Genomic DNA, 19,925 nt, shown 5'->3' with positions numbered 1-19,925 from the left:
GTAAATGTGAGAATTTAGCAGTAATCTCTCACACTGGTCGAGTTTTAGCTTCAAAATGGGAAACATCTGGATGAAAGTTTAAATCGTAAGAGTTTTCTGAGTCTGAAAACATGCGAGTTTATTCTGTTGCTTTGTTCTCGGACTCTATTACATTGGCCGAGTTTAAACAGTGTAAGAAAACTCTCACATTTTCTAAACTCTAACCTTATTAAATTTGGCCCCAAATGTTTTTTTGGGGCACTGCTCTAACTTAATTTGGGAATTATTGCTCTTACAACTTTAGTTTTAATGCAACGATCTGACCTCATAATTGCTGTACAAGCTAATAGTGTGAGATACTTAGTCAGGTCCCACTTTTCTAATTCTGGTACACTTTTATGGTGCATGTGGCACATATGGATGCAAAGTTCATGTCTGGGTGTGCTTAGTATTACCTGTTCCTTTGTGATGTTGAGATGATACAGGTGTTCATCCATTTCGGTTTGGTTAGAACCTTTCTTCCATTCAGAATAATAGACTTGTCATTTTGTAATTTGACGGTCAGTACAGATGTGTCCTCATTCTTCAAAGTAGTAAGGAGTCTCTGTCACTAGGTTAGTACAGATGTGTCCTCATACTTCAAAGTAGCACGGAGTCTGTGTCACTAGTTCCCATTGCTATTTCATTGGCCCCCCTCTATATGACTGAACAGCAGGAGCATATCTATTATGAGTGCAGGGTGTGCGCGGGACACGTGCTCCTGGATCTAGGGGACCACACCACACACCCTGCACCCATATTTTTAATACTTACCTCTCCGGGGTCCCACGTCAGCACTGTAAACATCACCTGAAAAATGACTGCCACTGCCATTTTCCCAGCGTTTTGCACATGCGCAGTAGACTCCTGGGCACTGCTCTCAGTGTGTTGCCGGAGAGAGAGGAGGGGGCCCCGGACAGAGGCTGCACACGGGCCCCCTCCTCTCATAATACGCTCCTGCTGTACAGTATCTGCAAATTTCTGCTCCTCATGTATCTGTTCACACATCCAGCCATTCCATGCTTGGGCTACACAAAGGAACACGTTTGGTCAGTATTTATTTTATCTTGCAGTGGTTTCAGAATAAAGCACGTGGCCCCTTATTTTAATCATCAAAAATAAGTAAATAAATAAATAACAGATATTAATTGGAATTGCTAAAGCTCATTATTCCATCTATACAACATTTATTCTAGAATTCTGATGTAAATTGACGACCAGATTAAAAATGTGAAAAACAAATATTGTTAAATTAATATGTCAGATTTCTATTCATTGGGTGCCAATCAGCAATGACAGGCACAAATTATATTGAAGAAATATTAGGTTACTTTCGGTATAAGGTACAGTAGGATTTCTTCTGATTTTATTCACATTTTGGCATGTACAAATTATTTGAAAGCACTTGTTCACCTGCATGCTTGATAAATATGAAAAACATAACTGTGCATCTTTGTTTTGACAGGCAATTATGTAGACAAAGTAAAATTGTTGTGATTGTTTGTGTGTATTGTTGGCACACTCTTCATAAGGTCCAATAAAACTATTTGAAATACCTCTTAAACCGCATTCATAAAGAAGGAAACGCAGCTAGGAGGGGCATACCACAGGCACACAGAAAGCATAGCTTTAGAGAATTTAGATTATTACAGAAAATATTACTTTGCTGATCTTTGTTAAATTACTGAATACACTTTAACTTATGGAGCGTACACACGGTCAGATTTGTCAGACTTGTCAGATTTGTCAGATGAACGATTGAACGATTGAACGATTTGAACGATTTGAACGATTTTACCAAAGTTCTGAACGATTTGAACGATTGAACGATTTTTGACTGCATTAAAATGAATGGAATCGTCCAAGTCTGACTGCAAACCCATCAGATGTCAGATATCGTTATCTGACAAACGGGAACGCGCATCGTTGATCGTCCATCGTTCAGGCATGTCAGATATGAACGATTTTCCTTCAGATATGAACGACTGAACGATTTTTAAATCGTTATCGTTCATATCTGAAGGAAAAATCTGATCGTGTGTATGCACCATTACTTAGGCAAATGCAGAAGCCATTTCCAGCTGCCTGGAAATTCCCCCTTCTCCTGGCTATCAGCTCAAATCATGACCACATTAACAGTGAGGGGCAGAACTAGTGGCAGTGCAGCTCACCTCAATGAAGGGGCCTGCTGCTGCTGACAGAATTATTAGCAGGTCAGACAGGTACTAATAATGACATCTGGGAGGTGTGGTGTATATCCAGGGGCCAAAGACACTCAAAGCAGCACCCCTATTCTCAAAAGGAGTTATAACCTAAGATAACTCAAACAGAATGTATAAAAATAAAACAGGTATGAAGCCAGTGTGCGCTAGTATCAATTTTCAAACCTAATTCAATATATATTTCTGAAGAGAGTAATTTGAATTCTCATGGAAAGAAATAAATTAAATACTTTCCTTAGGTATATACTGTTCCGTATCTGTGTGTTTCCTTCCTTCTTGTACGTCCCGTGTCATAAAAAACATAATAGAAAAAGAGGGAACCATAGTGTAATCCACTTAGGAAATATAATTTATTTGAACAAAATCTTAAAATCACACAGAAATATCTTTTGAAAAAATTGTCATTCAGATGTAATGTGCTCCAAAAGCATCAAAAAAAATAATGGTTAACAGATATCCCCTTGCATAAAGGTCTGTAGAAAATCACAGCATAGAAGCCTCCGGATGCTTCACTGGTGTTCCTTTGTGCCAGAGGTAATCCAAGAAATATCCACAGCAGAAACCTTCAGTCTGTACCACAGGCCAACGCATTTGAGAGTCTAAGCTCTCTTTCTCAAGCTATGTGGCTCAGACTCAGACTGTAACAAGCATGCTATTTATCCTCCTTTCTGAAATTGCTTCCAGGTCAAATGTCATTTCTAATATATATAATACACTTCTATCTGTAGTTCATCCACTTATTTATAAAATCTTACAACCTTAATATATACATTTTACATTTTAACGTATATAATAAATATTAACTAATAAAATAAAGTTCATTGCGCCGAAACCGGAAGTGTGCACACAAACTTCCGCTTTTTCCGCACATGTTCCTAAGATATCTATTAATAAGGTCCGTATCTCCCCACTCTGCCGGGTGTTTACTTCACGTCCGGAAGTCCCAGTGTTGTTCGGCCACACACAGAGGTCCTCCTGACTGTACCACGATCTCCGATATGCGGGACCACTTCCGGTCCCGCCTCTTCTTTTTTTTACAGCCATCTTACTTGGGGCTAAAGTTTCTGTTCCTGACAGTCGCTTGCAGTGATGCCATATCCATTCCAAATGGCCATCTTACTGGGGACTACATCCTCCATATATGTTTATGTTTCCAAATCAAAGTAGCCATTTTAACTGTTGGCATCATTCCATATTCAGTGATAAAAAATGCAATATCTAAAATAAAATAAAAAGACTTTATGGACAAAAACAGAATGGATCAACAAGATAATTGATACTAGATATAAAAATGTGAAAACGGTCACAGGCATCCAAGAATTGTCATAAGGGATTAAGATGCCATAATTATCATAAATACAAATATTTAAAAATAATGGAATAGTCTAAAAATAGTTTAGAGGGATAATTTAAAATGTGTCAAAGCCCATGTATAAACAAAAACAGATATATAAAAGACAAATATATAAAAGCCAATATTTAAAAATGAAGTATATAAAAAAGAAGTATATAATAAAAAAAGGGGCCAGTGCAGATAATTTATAAAAACCACTTCAACTCAAAATCCGAATTGAGACCATTGTGAATCAATGTTTTCAGGTTAAAGATCCAATTAATTTATTTTCTAGCTAAACATTTTTCTATATCTCTATTTTTCCACGTATTTCTAACGTTTTCTATCGCCATGAATCTAGTTATTCCTTTAGTTGAACATTGATGAACCTCCTTAAAATGTTTTGAAAGGGAGTGGGTTATTAACCCTTTTTTATGTTTCGTAAATGTTCACTTAGCCTAGTTTTTAAGGCTCGACTTGTTCTTCCTATATAAATCAGTCCACAGCTACATTCTATAAGGTAAACAACATTCGTTGTGTGACATGTCATGAACTGCTTGAATCTGAACTTTATTTTTATTTCTTTGCAATTCTTCATACTTAGTTTGCCCTGTTTTGATTTCTCTACAAGCAATACAGCTCCCACATCTAAATAAGCCTTTATTTCTAATAGGGTGGGTTGGCGCAGTAGCAAGTGCACTTTTAGTCAGTATACTTTTCAGACTGTGTGCTTTGCAGTATATATAGCGTGGACGTTCAGGTATCATTTTCTGTAAAACCGAGTCTTTTAAATGGAGATGCCAATGTATTTTAATGATTGTGCTGAATATCCCGTAATAAAGGCAAATTAAATTAAGACTAGTGCTTGCAATGAAATTATTAGCATCAGTCGGTTTGCTGTAATTTCTAGTTTCAAGCTGATTATTCTCCACATAAATTGTGAGGTCCAAAAAGTTAATTTCTTTTATACTTGAATAAAAAGTTAAATTAATATTAAAATCATTCTCATTAAGATCATTGTAAAACTTGGTGAGGTTTTTGTCATTGCAAATTTTTAGATGAATCATTGGAAAATGAAGTTATCACTAAAAGAGAATATGATTTTTTGAAAATTGAAGTTGCCAACACTCCCACGATATAGTCAACACCATACAGACTGGTTGAGAAGTGTCCCTCAAAGTAAATTTTTACTGACCCATTATAGTACATCTGCGGCCACCACAATGTTGGCTGTAACAGGAAAGGAGGGGGTAGTCGAGCCAGAGGAGAGGTGGAAAACCCTGTCTCCTCCTCGCTGCCTCCATTCCGAGGTGGTTCTCCTGTTGTTGAAGCATGAAACACAGTGAGGATAGGAGCCATCCTGCTAGCACCAGTCTGCCCTGAAGAAAATGTGGAGTGGCCGGTACATGAGAAGTCACCTGAGCAGATCCCTGTCCATGAACATGCCGAGCCACAACCAGGCCCCATACTGGGAAGGCAGCCACTGGTGCTCTGGCTCACATGTAGACAGGAACCTCCATTTTATAGTATTATTATTATCCTTTATTTATATGGCGCCACAAGGGTTCCACAGCACCTTACATAGTACATTAACATAGTACATAAACAGTTGAGCAGAACAAGAACACAGTGACATACAGTTCAAGATAATGCAAGACAGGTACGTGGTATATAAACATTGCTGCAACAGTAGCAGGATGGCAAAAAGCTCAGGTTAGGTACTTTTGAGTATAGAGTAGATAATATAGAGTAGATAATATAAGTAAAGAAAGGATAAGCACAAGAGGGAATAGGGCCCTGCTCGTGAGAGCTTACATTCTAAAGGGGATGGGCAGATAGACAGGGGTGACACAGATGGGGTAGACAGTGAGCATGGGACAGAGGGATAGGATGACAGATGGGTGAATTCCTATTTTACAGTATGTGAGGAGGTCATTTGGATTAAGATTTATGCCACTGACATTCTACTTTACGAGGCAGTTTTTGTAGGTGTCTGTGGAAAGCCATGGTTGTTATTTCAGTTTACGTGCAGCTTGATGGGTAGCTGAAGCCACTTCATCAAGGGCTATTTAGAGTTTGGTTAACGTGTGAACCAGCAGTCTCAGGTAAATGTAGAAATTGGTGAAAGTCGCTATTGTAAAGAGATGTTCAGATATAAAATAATGATAAGTTGTGATCAAGTGTGAATTCTATAAGGTACATTTATTGATTTGGAGGGTGATGGGGGACATGTGAGGTACTAATAATAATAATAATAATAATAATAATAATAATAATAATAATAATAATAATTTTATAGTACCCTTTATTCACATTATGCCACACAGCAGTACCCCTTATGTTTAACCTTTCCCTGACCACTTATGTTATATATGCAAGAGAAATGTGTTTGATACAGAAAGTTAGTTTCTTGGACAGGATTATATATTATATATTATTGACTCATGGCAACTAAAACAAATTATTGGACCTATTCATCAAAACATAATTATCACATGTGATAATTATGGATTGAACTCGCAGCGAGTTCAAACACAGTTTAGGAGGCATTCATCATGCCTCCTGCCCTAAACTATCACTTCTGAAAAACTGCTGTTTCCACAAAGCTTAGTCAGGCTGCGGACTTCACTCCCCCCCCCCCCCCCGCGCGGGTGTACGATCCGGGCCACATGTCTGCAGTGCCCTGAGGCTCAGCCTCGGGTCTTGGCAGTGCAGACACAGCAGGAAGGGATCTGAAGAGATCCCTGTGCTGTGTGGCTGCCTTGTAAATCTACACAGGCTGCTGTGTAAACAGCAGCCTGTGAAGGTTATCGGGGGCTGAACGCCCCCTGAAAGTGGTGCTCAGTAACATCACCAAGTTTCCAAAAAAATGCTTTTTCGGAACTTGATGAATAGCCATGACACTTATTTTTCACAAAAGTATGTGAAAATGTAAATTTTCATATGCTTTGGTGAAAAATAAGTGATGATGAATAGGCCCCTTTACCTTTATCTCTTCTTCAGGTGTGCTAGGCAAGGAGGGATACACACAAGGTTTATTCGCTATTCCCTTTGCAGGGATTTCTGTCATTAGCATGGATTGTAGTCATAATCATGAGATTAAGTGATTGCCATGATGGATAATATAAACTATAATGATTGGCATATGTTTTAAACAAATCTGGTTTATGAAGCTGATGACTTGTATGACATATAGCTTTCATATTAGATTTTGCCTGCTTTGTACAGACGTGCATAATAAATTTCCAATCTGTACCAATTTTTTTCCATAACAATTATAAGTTGCAATATTTGCTCTTGCACCTTTTTAGCCTATATTGATGCTTATTTTTTCATTTATTTTAATGTATTTGAACTAGGGGTGTGCACCGGCCACTTTTCGTGTTTTGTGTTTTGGTTTTGGATCTGGATCTTTCTTTGTGTTTTGGATCTGGATTGGTTTTGCCAAAACCACCCTTCCGTGTTTTGGGTTCTGGGTTTTGTGTTTTGGATCTGTATTTTTTTGAAAAAAAGCATAAAAACAGCTAAAATCACAGAATTTGTAGGTTTTTCTGCTCCTATGCTATTATTAACCTCAATAACCTTAATTTCCACTCATTTCCAGTCTATTCTGAATACCTCACACCTCACAATAGTGTTTTTATGTCCAAAAGGTTGCACCGAGGTAGCTGGATGACTATGCTAAGCGACACGAGTGGGCGGCACAAACACGTGACCCATCTAGGCGTGAAACTGCAGTGGCAGACAGGATGGCATTGAAAAACTAGGCCCCAAACTGTACATAATGCAAAGAAAAAAAAGAGGTGCAAGATGGAATTGTCCTTGGGCCCTCCCACCCACCCTTATGTTGTATAAACAGGACATGCACACTTTAACAAACCAATCATTTCAGCGCCAGGGTCTGCCACACAACTGTGGCTGAAATGATTGGTTCGTTTGGGCCCCCACAAAACAAGCTGGCAATTAATCTGTCCCTGCACAAACTGGCTCTACGGAGGCAAGAAGTCGTCCTCATCCTCCTCATCCACAGATTCCTCACCCTCTTCAGTGTTATGTACATCCTCATCCTCACAGAGTATTAATTCGTCCCTGCTGGAACCACAGGTCCCTCTGTACGTTCTGGAGGCTGGTCTTCCTGGAAGAGTTGATCATTCATTTTATGAACATCATCTTCTCCACATTTTGTGGAAGCAACCTCCTACGCCTTTCGCTAACAAGGTTCCCGGCTGCACTAAACACTCTTTCGGAGTACACACTGGAGGGGGGGCAACTCAGGTAAAATAGAGCCAGTTTGTACAGGGACCTCCAAATTGCTTCTTTTTCCTGCCAGTACTGGTACGGACTGTCTGACATGCCTACTTGGATGCTGTCACCGATGTAATCCTTTAACAGACAGACGCACGCTTGTCGCTGCTGCTTTGAGGATTCAAGTGCAGCTACAGCCCACACAATTCACAAAGACAGAAAAAAAAAAAGAATATTTTTATTGTTTGTGGAGCACACTTTGAGGGTTACACCACCCTCTAACAGACAGACGCACGCTTGTCGCTGCTGCTTTGAGGATGCAAGTGCGGCTACAGCCCACACAATTCACAAAGACAGAAAAAAGAAGAAGAATATTTTTATTCTTTGTGTAGCACACTTTGAGGGTGTCACCACCCTTTAACAGACAGACGCACGCTTGTCGCTGCTGCTTTAAGGATGCAGGTGCGGCTACAGCCCACACATTTCACAAAGACAGAAAAAAAAGAACAATATTTTAATTGTTTGTGTAGCACACTTTGAGGGTGTCACCACCCTTTAACAGACAGACGCACGCTTGTCGCTGCTGCTTTGAGGATGCAGGTGGAATCTAGACGGGATTTGGAACCAAGGACACACTACCTCCATCAATTGTCTAAATCCCACTGCACTAATGTCGGATACCGGACGCACGTCTAACACCAACATAGCAGTCAAGGCCTCAGTTATACGTTTTGCTTCAGGATGACTGCTGTCGTACTTCATCCTCATCGCTAGGGACTGTTGGAGGGTCAATTGTTTAGTAAAAGTAGTGATGTTCCTACTTCCTCTCTGGGATGATGAACAACTCCCAGCAGCAGCAACAGCACTAGTAGGAAGTGGTTCTTGATCTTTCCCTATTTTATTTTTATCAGAGAAAGTTTGGTCCTCCATTTATGTTATATTGATATATATACGTGCGGCTAAAGCGCACACAAACACAGAAAATATTTTTTTATTTTTGCTGGAGAGTAGTGCACTTTGTGGGTTACACCACCCTTTAAGAAATGAGCCAGCCGGCTCTTTACTTATGGGACACAGGCGCACGCTTGGCGCTGCCCCTTTGTTGATGCACGTGCAGCCACAGTGCACACAAGTCACAAACACAGAAAATATATATTTTTTTGGTTTGGAGTGTACTTTGGGGGTTACAGAACCCTTTAACGGTCAAGCCAGCCGGCCCTTTACTTATGACACAGGCGCACGCTTGGCACTACTTTGTTGATGCACGTGCGGCTACTGCGCACACAATTCACAAACACAGAAAATAATTTTTTTTTTGGTTTGGACTGGAGTGTACTTTCGGGGGTTACAGCACCCTTTAACGGTCAAGCCAGCCGGCCCTTTACTTATGACACAGGCGCACACTTGGCACTACTTTGTTGATGCACGTGCGGCTACTGCGCACACAATTCACAAACACAGAAAATAATTTTTTTTCGGTTTGGACTGGAGTGTACTTTGGGGGTTACAGCACCCTTTAACGGTCAAGCCAGCCGGCCCTTTACTTATGACACAGGCGCACGCTTGGCACTACTTTGTTGATGCACGTGCGGCTACTGCGCACACAATTCACAAACACAGAAAATAATTTTTTTTTTGGTTTGGACTGGAGTGTACTTTCGGGGTTACAGCACCCTTTAACGGTCAAGCCAGCCGGCCCTTTACTTATGACACAGGCGCACGCTTGGCACTACTTTGTTGATGCACATGCGGCTACTGCGCACACAATTCACAAACACAGAAAATAATTTTTTTTTTGGTTTGGACTGGAGTGTACTTTGGGGGTTACAGCACCCTTTAACGGTCAAGCCAGCCGGCCCTTTACTTATGACACAGGCGCACGCTTGGCACTACTTTGTTGATGCACATGCGGCTACTGCGCACACAATTCACAAACACAGAAAATAATTTTTTTTTTGGTTTGGACTGGAGTGTACTTTCGGGGGTTACAGCACCCTTAACGGTCAAGCCAGCCGGCCCTTTACTTATGACACAGGCGCACGCTTGGCACTACTTTGTTGATGCACATGCGGCTACTGCGCACACAATTCACAAACACAGAAAATAATTTTTTTTTTGGTTTGGACTGGAGTGTACTTTCGGGGGTTACAGCACCCTTTAACGGTCAAGCCAGCCGGCCCTTTACTTATGACACAGGCGCACGCTTGGCACTACTTTGTTGATGCACGTGCGGCTACTGCGCACACAATTCACAAACACAGAAAATAATTTTTTTTTTGGTTTGGACTGGAGTGTACTTTCGGGGGTTACAGCACCCTTAACGGTCAAGCCAGCCGGCCCTTTACTTATGACACAGGCGCACGCTTGGCACTACTTTGTTGAAGCACGTGCGGCTACTGCGCACACAATTCACAAACACAGAAAATAATTTTTTTTTTGGTTTGGACTGGAGTGTACTTTGGGGGTTACAGCACCCTTTAACGGTCAAGCCAGCCGGCCCTTTACTTATGACACAGGCGCACGCTTGGCACTACTTTGTTGATGCACGTGCGGCTACTGCGCACACAATTCACAAACACAGAAAATATTTTTTTTTTTGGTTTGGACTGGAGTGTACTTTCGGGGGTTACAGCACCCTTAACGGTCAAGCCAGCCGGCCCTTTACTTATGACACAGGCGCACGCTTGGCACTACTTTGTTGATGCACGTGCGGCTACTGCGCACACAATTCACAAACACAGAAAATAATTTTTTTTTTGGTTTGGACTGGAGTGTACTTTCGGGGGTTACAGCACCCTTAACGGTCAAGCCAGCCGGCCCTTTACTTATGACACAGGCGCACGCTTGGCACTACTTTGTTGATGCACGTGCGGCTACTGCGCACACAATTCACAAACACAGAAAATAATTTTTTTTTGGTTTGGACTGGAGTGTACTTTCGGGGGTTACAGCACCCTTTAACGGTCAAGCCAGCCGGCCCTTTACTTATGACACAGGCGCACGCTTGGCACTACTTTGTTGATGCACGTGCGGCTACTGCGCACACAATTCACAAACACAGAAAATATATTATTTTTTTATCACTTGGGGGGAGCACCCCTGATGGACAGAGCACCCCCTGGACAACACTACAGCACCTCTTTAGGACTGGGACACTGCACAGGACTTTGGAGTGGACACAGCCCCTATGGAGAACTGACTGCACAACACAGTCCAGCCAGCCCCTATGGACTTTGAAGTAGTGGACACAGCCCCTATTAACAACAGCAGCACAGCACAACACAGCCAGCCCCTATGGACTTTGAAGTAGTGGACAACAGCAGCACTACACTACACTACACTACACAGCCCTAACTCCCACCCTCCCTCTTCACTGTCCACAGCCGAGTGAGAAAATGGCGCCGACGCGGGTACCTTATATTTCAGATCCGAGTCAGGCGGGAAAAGTCGAGCCTGATTCGGATCGGACTCGGATCGGAGGACTCGGGGGGGTTCGGATTTCAGAAATCCGAACCCGCTCACCCCTAATTTGAACAGGTGTTATCTACCTGCTTTTTATTGATTGACCAAAACACCTTCTTTTTCCCCAGGAAAGCAATACCAAACAAACTGGTCTAAACAATGCAGCTACCTAGACTTTCTTGTTGATTAGGTAATTATAAAACAATGATATTTGAAAATGAGTATGTACTGATCCTTAGAATACAGATTTACACTCACTTAACATAAGCTTGTGTTTCCTTCAACAAATGCTAGTAAATGACACATGCAATTGGTCGATTGTTGCGTTCTGTGCATGCGTGCTCGTGTGCGAGTGGCCACTGCGATCGGGACTGAGATCGCAGAGGCTATGCAGACCCATTGCAGAGTGATTGACAGGAAGCCATTTGTGGGTGGTGATAGGAGGGTGGTCAGGGAAACACAGGCATGCTAGTGCGTCTGAATGCCATATCAGGGGCATGCATAAATTATACACTGCGACTGCATATGCAGCCTGAAGTCTCATAGCGTGCGTGACTCTTAGCAATTTATGATTAAGGTCAGGGCTTGTGTAACTGTGTGTGGGGTTGCGATGGTACTCGATTGCACCGATGGTTTTGCTATTCTGCTATGTATTACGGATGTGTGTAAGGTAAAGTGTGCATCCCTGTGCAGTGCTGCGAGGGCATTGTGATCGCAATCTATTGGCAAGGATTGGCATATCATCGCAGTGGAACTGCATGCGTATTAGCAGCTGCGATCACAATAGCGATCCAAGCTGAATCAGGACCCACGTTGGAAGTATAGGTATAAAAACTGATGACAACCGCTAAGGTGCTGGAAGAATCAATGCATCTGCAATGCATATGTATAACTTACTTCTCTATCAACCTGTTACAGTAAATATTTGTTATTTTATGGAAGCCTTAGTACCAAGTCCTCTCAACTACACAGTGATCCTTAGACTAAAGCTGGCCACACATCTAAAGATTATCTGTCCAACCAGCCAACTAGTTGACTGGTTGGAATGAAAATCTGGTAAGGTATGAAAGCAAATGACATTCAGCAATTTGCTCCCAAACGCCGGAAAATGAACAAAAACTGTTGTTTGAACAAATTGTTTAGATCAGACATTTAACAAACTTGTCTGACGACCATTTCCATCTGTTTTCTGGCATTTAGGAGCAAATTGCTGATCATCAGTTACTCCCATACGTTACCAGATTTTCATTCCAACCAGCCAACTAGTTGGCTGGTTGGACAGATAATCTTTAGATGTGTGGCCAGCTTAAGCGTTCATGAATGGGCCCCTAATTGTTTTTGAGATGTTCCAGGTAATACAAGATGTTTAGCACTAACCTTGCTTTAAGACACTGATCATATGAAGTTAGTAAGTTTACAAAATGTATGTGAAATCCAGAATATTGCAGCATCCTATTTTTACTTTCTGCAAGATCAACACTCCATTGTGCACTAAAATGACAGGTATTTCAGTCTTTATCACAGGCATTCACTTTATTTTGTTATAGTCTTTTGTACTTTGATGATTTTCCTTCCATTATTTATTTACTTTGGAAATAATTTTCGGCCAGAGCAATGTTTTGCTATTAGCAGTATCCCCCATTCTCTAACTGCTTGAATGCTGCCAGAAGCAATCTAGCTAATACAGCAAATAAAGAGCTACCACTCTTCTCAAGCTCTGTCTGCTAAAATGGCTTTATTGCTTTAGCCTGAGTCAAAATAAAAATAATTTGCCATTTGCATTTGAAAGAATGAGACTTTGGGCATTATTTTTGTTTTTTTTAAATTTGAAGTTAAAATGTTATTTCATGAGCAGATAGCTGTGATAGCATTGTGCTATTGTCCAAGAGTCCAATGGTGCTAACTATTCTCTCATTGAAGCAATGTAAATGCATTAAATATCTACATTTATTTTTTAAATATTTCCAGTAATCATTTTTAGAATTTATAAAAGGTTACATTTATACAGGGCTTTGACTTTATATTACATGTTTATTTTAATATTCAAAATGTTGTACATTTTAAATTGCAATAGGAAATGGCTCTCAGTCAGTATAGACTAGGCTCAGGGAATCAGTGATCCTATATCTGTTACTAGTTGCTAGTACAACTTTTATTGTTAAATTACGTCAACACTAGGAGAAACTTGGGGTAACTATTATTAAGTTACATTCATCCTTAAGGTGCCCAAAGATCAGACTTCTCCATCAGAATCTGATACGTGTGAAAGAAAGAAATATAGAATTCATAATATCAGGTAATCTACAGTAAGTGTTCACTATTTCTCATCTCATGTAAAGTGTTCTGCATATACGTAAACAAAAATAATTATTTTAACTACAAAATCATAAATGCCTCACTTTTTGCAAATGTTTTGAAATACGTATAGATATTTAAAAAGTTGAAGGAGTTAAAGGGTCTCACCTAGCATACAATTCAATACCACTGTGTTTCAGATAAAGGTTTTCTTTCTCTTGACATATTGTAGTGAGCAGAATTTCATTGAACAGAGACATACGCTTGGCACAAACATCCAATATTATTTAAATTTGATTAGATTAGATTTGGTGGATTCATAATTTAGTGTACTTTAATTTAATTATTAAATTGAGGATGATTTATACTGTACTTTTGATTTAAAAGTATTAGATGGTCATGGAGCTGAGTAGAGGGGCCATTGTGAGGCCAGTGTGGGTCCTGCCGTTAAGAGAGCTCACAAGACAGCTGTCACAGCGCTCCGGTTCCTGGTATTTACTTACCGGATCCGGCGGTGCTAGTCTGCATCTGGACAGCGGACGGGGTGTCCCCGGCACCCGCTGCTGAGGTCCCCGGCTACCACTCTGACTCCGATTCCAATTAATCTCTGCAGCTGAGGCTCCAATAAGGCTGTGTGCGCCGCTATGAAGTATTTTTAAAGGGGCAGGCTTGCCCAAAGATGACGTCACTGGGGCAGCGGGATTAAAGTCTCAGTATATAAGGAGGACCTGGGACACGTCTCTTTTGCCAGAGTACAGGCTCCCAAAATTCACTCCAATGTTCATGCCTCAGTGATTCTGTTTGCTTGTTCCTGACCCTTGGCCATGACCTGATTCCATCTCCTCCCTGATACTGTGCTTGGTATTCCAGTTTGACCCTTGGCTATTCTCCGTGACCTGCATATGTTGGCTCCTTGGTACCACCTTGCCAATTTAGTTCTGACCCGGATTATCAACTACGTTGTACATCTTCATCATACTCCTATTCAGAGAACACCAGCACCTGTATTAGGAAACCAAATCTCAGGGCCGTGACCTGTGTGTTGGTCGCAGCTAAGTCCAAACCTCTTTGTGGGAATTCCTGATGAATACCACCGGCATGTTTGACTCCGCGCCTCAGTACTAGGTCAAGCTATCCCAAAATATAGGTTAGCATCCACTATCCATCCATGAGATGTGACAACAACCAAATGAGGAGCTAAGGGGTAACATGCATGAGCTTGCAAGATAAGAGGAGAAAAGCTGCAAGGCCTGAACTGGTGGAAACTGGAAGGCATCCTATCCTGAGGGGGAGGGGAGAAAGAGAAAGAGAGAGAGAGAAAGAAAGAAAGAAAGAAAGAAAGAAAGAAAGAAAGAAAGAAAGAAAGAAAGAAAGAAAGAAAGAAAGAAAGAAAGAGAAAAGAGAGAGAAAGGTGATAGAGAAGACAGTGTTTTAATATGTTCAGTTACTAAAAAGAAGAGTGGTAAACATTCTAGATGCCCACTGTTTTTTGAGGGACCAGGCAGTGGCTAAGAGAAATATTTACTAGAGGTTTAATCAATTTCGATCAATTTCAAATCAATCTAGATTAATGTTGTGTTTCTGGGGCTAAATCACATATTTACTAACAGACAATTTTTGATTTGTTTTTATAAGTCTTAGTAAATATGTGATTTAGCAACAGAAACCAACATTGATTTAGATCGATTTGAAATTGATCGAAATTGATTAAAACCATCCTTTAGTAAAGATACCCCCAAAGAGTTTTTCGCCTTCTTTAAATAAATAGTTATTATGCTACAAAGCTGCTGATCATTGAAACTCATGTTTAAAAGATCTGAGTTACTGCTGGAATTGTGTCCCAAAATGCAAGGCGCTGAAGAAAGGGATGCTAACTAAGCATCTTTGTTATCGCAATATGGCGAAGAATAGGAGTACAGTACGTGAAGGTTTGTGCAAATAGCATGTGATTTACAGTAACAAGAACTTTGGATGTTATGTGCACAGCAATAAAATACTTTGTGGGTGTCACTGTTTGATGGGTGGAGGAGGGGAAGTAGTTTAAATCCCCTTGTAAAATGTTTAATGTTTTATGCATACAGGGCCTGATTCAGCTTGAATCGCAATTGCTAATTTGCATGCAATCATCTGAGTGGTGGGTTCTGCACATGCGTATGCATTGCAGTAGGCATGCGTGAGCTGGCCACTGTGATCGGGACTGTGATCGCAGTGGCAATGCATATCCATCGCAGAGTGATTGACAGGAAGTGCTATTTGTGGGTGGTGATGGGGGGGTGGTCAGGCAAACGCAGGTGTGCCAGTGCGTTCGCACGCTGTTTCTGTGGCGTGCATAAATTAGCCACTGCAAAGCCATACGCATTGTGAAGTCTCAGTGTGTGTGGCTGTTAGCAAGTTAGTTTTGCTATTCTGCTAAGTATTACAGATGTGCATATGGTAAATTGGTCATCCTTATGTAGTGTAGATCGCGATCACAGTGGATTAGCTTGCTATCGCAGTTGAACTGCGTGTGTACGCAGTATTGCCATTTGTAGTGAATCAGGCCCACAGTATGTAAAATGTCACTCTTCCAATGTGTGCTATCGTGCATGTGCAGACTGTCTGCACTTCTTATCTTTCTGTCCTCCATTGAGACAGGTCATGTCCCTAAGCATCTCACTGAACCGAAGACTGGATGCCATAGTACCACTGTATCACCACCGCTCACACTAAAACAGTCACTGCCACCATTGAGTGTACATACAGGTGTGTGCTATCCTAAAATGCACATCACGTGATTAATCTTGTAAGCTCCTGGCTGTATATACTTATATGCATACTGTACTTGCACTAATCCAGTGTTACCCTGCATCCCGTTATCTGCCAGTTAATAAACCAATAACCCTGGTTAAGTATGTTGCCATGCAGACTGACCTACATCACACACTGCTGACATCTACTAACACCATAAGTTCTGTCAATAGGTTATGGGTCCAGGCACCAGGAGTGTGAAGAATACTGACACCAGAAGAAAACAGCTGCAGCAACGCAGAATAGAAGGATCTGTGTGAGGGACAGAAAAAAAGTCCTTTAGTCATATTAAGGGTGAAAATGTACAGTGCAAGTATGGGCTTTGCCAAGTTAACGGGCTCAGAGAACTATGCCACATGGAAATTTGCCTGCCATGCAGATAAAGTTAAAATGGGAGAAATTATGGAAAGTATCCAGTGATCTTGGAGAGCACCCAAATCAAGATAAGGTAGATAAGGAAGGTAACAACACATGAAATGTAGGTGGCTTTACAGATGTCTTATGAAAATAAATGCCTAATCAGAAGAATAAACCTAAGGCACTGATACTAAGCTAAATGTGTGCAATAATATGAATTTAAAGATAGGATGCTGTTTATCTCTAAGCAATTGTCATCCAAGTAGATGATGAGGAGGTTGTAAAGGCAATGCTGCAAAACCTTATGCCAGAGTATAATTTTCTAGTAGTAGCTTTGGAGTCATGCACTGCTGAGCTATCAATTGAGATTGTATGGGCCAAGCTACTCCATTGGATCAAGAGCACATCCCCCTTGAGACCGATATCTGAGATTCTATGCTGTCAGGTACCACTGTGTCACCACCGCTCACATTAAAATAGTCACTGCCACCACTGAGTGTACCCAAGTACAAGTGTCACAAAATAGGACATTACGCCTCAGAATGCAAAGCAAGTGAGCCAAGTGGTACATCGTCATATAAGCATGATAGAAAGAATGAGTCAGTATTAATTGTAGCTGACAGTCACTGCAAATATTCCTGGTACCTGAACTCAAGAGCCATGAGGCACTTAAGCTATAATGAAAGTTGGTTCAAGTCACTAAAATTGTGTGATCCTAAACATCATTGGAATCAGAGATAAAGTCTTAAATACCATGGAAGTTGGAACAATTACTGCACATTTGAGGATCAAGGGCAAAACAGTTTTCACAGACATCGAAGATGTACTGTTTGTGCCAGATTTAGGAACCAATCTGATTGCCATCAGTGTACTGGAGAAGAAGCAATACAAGGTCCAATTCCCAGAGGGACAGTGTGATGTGTACAATTAAAGAGGGATTGCAATTGCAAGGGCAACCCGATAACAAACCGAAAATCCTAGATCAGAGGTTACCAAACGCAGTCCTCAAAGCTCCCCAACAGTTCAAGCTTTAGCAATATCCATGGTTGAGAACAGGTGGTTAAATCAAATTGACTGAGGTACTAATTAAGCCACCTGTTCTTAACTATGGAAATCTCTAAAACCAGAACTGTTGTGGAGCCTTAAAGACTGCATTTGGGAACCGCTGCCCTATGAAGAGTGAAGAGTGTTGTGCGATGATGTCTTCAGATTCCAACCAGTCTATGGAACTGTGGCACTGGAGACTGGGTCTCCACCTAGAGTATGGGTCTCCACCTAGAGTATGACAAAATAAAGAAGCATTTATATGGCATGGTGACAGGAATGTCAGTTAACAACCTACTAATGCACACAGACATATCTGGATCGATGGAGACAGAGTCAATGCATGGTAACTGCTACTTCATGATGTTCATAGATGATGCTACAAGGATGATGCACATATACATCCTAATAGCTAAAAGAGAAGTAACCAGCAGAATGTCAGAATACAAGAATCTAGTGGAATCTCATACAGGCCTAAAAATAAAATTGCTGAGGTCTGATAACAGTGGAAAATATGAGTACAGAGATCTAACTACCTTTCTAAAAAAGAATGGTATTCAATACAAAATTAGGATTGCCTACATACCTGAACAGAATGCTTGAGCGAGAGGGCAAACAGAACAATCATTGAAAGAGAAAAGTATATGCTTAGTGAATCAGGTCTGGGCAAGATACTGCTCAAAGGCAGTTCTACAGTGGCCCACGGACAAAATATAATTTGAGACTTGGTCCAGTAAAGGTCAAGTGTCTATAATTTCCATGTCTTTAGCTGTAAAGCATATACCCATATTCCTAAAGACAAGAGACCCCAAGTCAATATCATTTACCATGCTTGGATTTTGTCAAGAAAGTAAATGATACAGATTGTGGGACTTTGTCAATCAAAGCTCATAAAAGCAGTAGATGTCAAATTTAATGAGACAGTTTCAACTAAAGACAGGTTGAATATAAAATACCACAAATATTTGTGATGATAGATATGCAAACAGAAGCATGTCAGAAACTGAGACCACAAATACAAGTGATCAATCGTATAGCTAGAGCTCTATGAGGAGCAACAAAGGTAGACCACCTAGGAGTTACAGCAAATATTTTTTTAACTTTGCCTGCTGTGAACCTCAAAGTACTGTATTCTGGAAGTAAAGTTAAACTGGGAAGAAATACTTTTTCCATAGAAATAGAGCTTATAGCCTTAAACAATAATAACACGTGTAATAAACAGTATTGGTGGATCCCTAAGTGCAATTCCAAAAAGCAGCTTGTATTCACTAACTAGGGGTATCCCTATCCCCAAAATAGAGCATGCAAAAATATGTAGTGTAGTGATACTAGCACTAGTGGTAAAATAAATCTCAGTGAAATTTATATATATAAAGCCAAAAGGCAGACTGTATTTATTAATAACATATTAACAAGGATGCTTATTGTAAGCAACAAACTTCAGAAAACATATAATGATTTTACATCCAAAGTGCATTCAGTATATACGACGATAGCAGCATGTAATGGTTTATCAGAAACCTCCAGGTGCACTGGGTATAAATAAATACAAATACATAGAACATATGATACTTATATCTAAAGTGCTTTTAGTGCATATGAGAATAGAAGCATAAAAAATGTATCATGTACCTCCAGGTATTAAGGAAATAAACATATAAAGTGCACTAGGTATAAATAAATATAAAATACAATGAGTCCCAAATCTATAAATGAGCAGTCCAAATTGTTTCCCAGATAAGGTATAGAGAATGAAAGAGGAAATTAAGGGGAAATTAATCATCCATACCATGTGCTGATAGTGAGTGTCAGTCCGTGTAAAAAACTGGAGTTCCGGACACCACCCCATTTAGGACACTCACAGGCTTAGGTGTGGATAGTCAATAGTGGATACTGGACACAACGCCGACGTGTTTCGAGCTGAATAGCTCTTTTTCAATGCTGTGACCATTGTAGAAAGGCAGAGCAACCACAAAGCAGTCAAAAAAGTGGGTCTTTTGCAAGAAGCTAAATACCAATAGAAGTCTTGCTTGCTTCAAAGGCAAAGACCAACTTGTTGCCAAGGATTACATGGAGAAATCCAGCATTAAGTATGGAGAGATCTTCTTGCCTTTTGCAAGGTTCAGTACATTATAAATGCTCATTACTATATCTACTATGTA

This window comes from Taudactylus pleione, unplaced genomic scaffold, assembly GCF_031769625.1.
Source record: "Taudactylus pleione unplaced genomic scaffold, aTauple2 ptg000129l, whole genome shotgun sequence".
In the NCBI taxonomy this organism is placed as follows: Eukaryota; Metazoa; Chordata; class Amphibia; order Anura; family Myobatrachidae; genus Taudactylus; species Taudactylus pleione.
Note: the sequence above shows the minus strand (reverse complement) of the source record.